The following is a 3334-nucleotide window of genomic DNA, read 5'->3' on the forward strand; positions in this document are numbered from 1 at the left end:
AGGGCGCTGGGCTCGGGCGGGGGACGCGACGCCTCCTCAGCCATGCGTCCAGGTTATTTTCATTCACTCTAAGTAACAATCCCTTAAAATTAATTACTGCAATTGTAAGAGCATGTTCTCCCTACCCTCCTTGTCCCTCTCGGCGGCCCAATCACCGGCTCTAAAGAGCAGCACCCCTGGACCCAGCTGGGGCGCCTCGAGGGAGCAAACCGCCTGGGGACTGAGGGAGCGGCGGCGCGGGTGGCGGGGGGCGCTGTGCTCGAGGCTGGCGCCCCCGGCGTGCAGAAAAATGGAACGCACCCTGGCCCGGGAAACGACCTGATGACCAGGACTCAGGCCCCAGGCCCGGGACACAGTAACCTGGCCGAATGGGAGAGGCCGGAATAAACTAGAAAACCAGGCACCGGGGCTGGAAAGTGGGCCCGCGCTTTTTTCCCCGCGTCGCGCTGTTCGCGCATTTTTCGCCCCGGCGCCGTTCGCGCCCCGCGCGGTTGGTGCGCCTCCTTCGCGGCGGGAGGAGTCCAGGGAGCGCGGAGGCGACTGGTGCCCTCCGACTCCTACCGTTGCTCCCGGCTCCAGCCCAGGGTTCGCGCTCCCGCCCCCAGTGGATCCCGCCACGGGGAGAAAATGAGGAACGAAGCTTGGACACGCCGAGAGCAGCGGCTGAGAGTGGCGCCGGGGAAAGCTAATCGATACTACGTTCTGGCGACAACCGTGGGCCTTCCTCATTAAGACGGTCGATTTGCTTATTCGTTAGTCAAGATTTATTGCGGATGGTCACTGTGTCTGCCCCTCCAAAGAGCCGGCCATCCGGCCAGACGCGCCATTAAGCGCACTGACGGTGGTTGGCTCGAGTCAGGAAATTAGGAGACGAATATTCGGAGAGCTTCGAAGTGCCTGCCTCCTCCTCCTGCCCTCCTCGCTCATAGCGCAGGCAGACCCGAAGCTGGGGCCCGCGGGCCGCATGCTTTTGGCTGGCGACCAGGAGATCCGCGGACACTGGCCGCCAAGAGACCCTACCTTCAGCCTTCAGCCCACACCAGCCGAATGGGGGTGGGAAGGAAGGGGGAGAGATATTTCCTCCCAGAAAGAGGTAGTCTGCGAACCTGCAGGAGAAGGGCCGGGAGGGATCTGGGCACCTGCTCCCCTGTGTTTGCAAGCGGAGACTTGGAGTTCGCTTCCTCTCTTGGAAAGGGGGCTCTTGGCGAGGACATGTTCACAGTCCCTAGGGCATGCGTGTCGCCTGCATCTTGGACCCTGCCGGGGAAGATCCATGCATCCTCCTCTCTCTGGCCAAGTCGCCCTTCCAGGAGGGGAGTGCATCGGGGACTCCAGGTCTGCCTCTCCTTCTGGGCTAGGAGATCCCGAGCAAAAGAAACCCAGGGGCTTCCGAATATCTCAGTCCCTCCCACGACTCACATGGGCATCCAGGGGCTGCCTTGGGCGGTGGGGGGGGGGGTGTCTGCTACTATCTCCCTCGGAGTCCCCACCGCAGCTCTTTGAGCCTGGAGTGCTGCCGGAGGGGACCGCGGTGCTCCCCTGGGGTCCATTTACTTGTTCCTCCGTTGTTAAGCGCCAGTCACGAGCAAACCCCAAGACAGAAGAAAACATGCTGAATACTCCACTATTCACTAAAACTTTATTTTAATTATGTCTGTCCTGGGCAACTGGTCCCCATATCCCTGGCCTTTCTGGTTTAGCAGGAGAACCTTCTGACTCAACCCTTTCTACAGCTGAATTTGTCCAGTGTCGGGACAAAGAAGCACCTGTCATGTGTCAATGCAAGTACTGCGCCAGGCACAGGGGACATAAAGCTGATGAGCTCGGCTTTTCCCCGCAGGGCACTCACAGACCAATGGGGACAAATCTGGAGGGTTATACAGCCTATCCCGCTAGCTTCTGTGGCACTGTGTACCCTCCAATTGCCCCCACGAGCCTGAGAGAGCCAGGTAGGGATGGGTGAACACTGGGTGGGGCTTTTGGAAGAGGCCTCTTTTGAGTCCAGTCTAGAGAAGCGACCAGATAGCAAACAGTGTTGTTTGAGAGAGTCTTTTGCTTAGCTCTTTCATAAAAGTGGAGGCTCCAACCCACACCGTCCCAGCAACTCTGCCTCTGGCAGACCTTAGGTGCCAATGCCTTGTCTCTCAGGTGATCCTCTACTTGACAGCTATTCATCAGAAGAGTCATTGTGTCTGTCACAGACTAGAAACTCCTAGAGGGGAGGAACCGGAAAAATCTAGGTAATTATTTCCAGCACATAGCAACAGCTACTGCCAGGATCAGATCCCCTTGAAGAGGAGGACAATGGTAGCAGAGGGCGGCGGCTCCTCTAACGATTGTAATGACTGTCTTTACCTCTGTCCCTTACTTCAGCAAAACAATGTCCATTGTCAGTTTCTGCTTCTATTTCCCAATCCTCCTCACTTGTGTGTGTATTTCTAGAAAAAGTTGTTTTGTTGTTGTTCTTTTCCTTTTGCTAATGCCTGCTGTTAACTGCTTCTCTTTTCCCTCTCTCCATTTCCTCCCGGGCTTCCTTCAACTCACCTCGCCCATTTCTTCGGTCATATTCCCTCTTCCTGTCTCTGTACGTCGCAGCTATGATCTCCCTTTCTCACCTTTCTCTTCATCCCTCAGTTTGTTTCTGCCTTTGTCTCTCGCGTTGTAACATCGATTGAGGCCGACAATGAAAAACTGTCCACCTCCACCGCAAATTCATTCTTAATCCTACGAAAAAACGCAACCTGAAACGTACTGCACAGCGAGGCAGAAACCTCTGGCTGTTTCTCCTGCGATCCAGATTGGAGGCGGAGCGGTGGAGAAGGTGCGAAAAACATTATCCCATCATCCCATCATTGACTAAATAACAAATTTTCTATCACAACGACCCTCCGATTTGCTACAGAAAAGGGGTTTCTCTGCCATTCGAACACTAAATTGGGCTTTCCAGCAGTTGGAAGAATTATGTGTAAGAGGAAAAAGGTAGCGTCCCTGGGTGGGCTCGAACCACCAACCTTTCGGTTAACAGCCGAACGCGCTAACCGATTGCGCCACAGAGACTGCGATAACTGGCTTGGTGGCGGTGAGCGAAGTCAATGATAATGAGCATGCGACGAAGCGGAAGCCGGAACAGAAACTCTGCAATAGGGCAAAAGAAATCGGAGCCGGGGAGAAAGGGAAGGATCCAGATCCAGGGAGGGAAAGTGGCAGGACATGCACACCTCTCCTCCATTGGCTCTGGAGGGGTCGGCGCCGGCTTTCTCTGGGTCTTAGATAAGGGAAATCTCGGAACGTCCATTTTTCAGAGTGAGCTCAGACTTGGGGATACCGTGAAACG

At 55.5% G+C, this 3334-nt stretch overlaps 1 non-coding gene across 1 annotated transcript; it reads right to left on the reverse strand.

The window, feature by feature from the left end:
• Positions 1–2983: 2983 nt before the first annotated feature.
• TRNAN-GUU lies at positions 2984–3057 on the reverse strand. Its single transcript has one exon. It is a non-coding gene; the product is annotated as a tRNA-Asn (tRNA).
• Between the last annotated feature and the right edge of the window lie 277 nt (positions 3058–3334).

This window comes from Phyllostomus hastatus, unplaced genomic scaffold (assembly GCF_019186645.2).
Source record: "Phyllostomus hastatus isolate PE091 unplaced genomic scaffold, TTU_PhHast_1.1 phas_contig_210, whole genome shotgun sequence".
In the NCBI taxonomy this organism is placed as follows: Eukaryota; Metazoa; Chordata; class Mammalia; order Chiroptera; family Phyllostomidae; genus Phyllostomus; species Phyllostomus hastatus.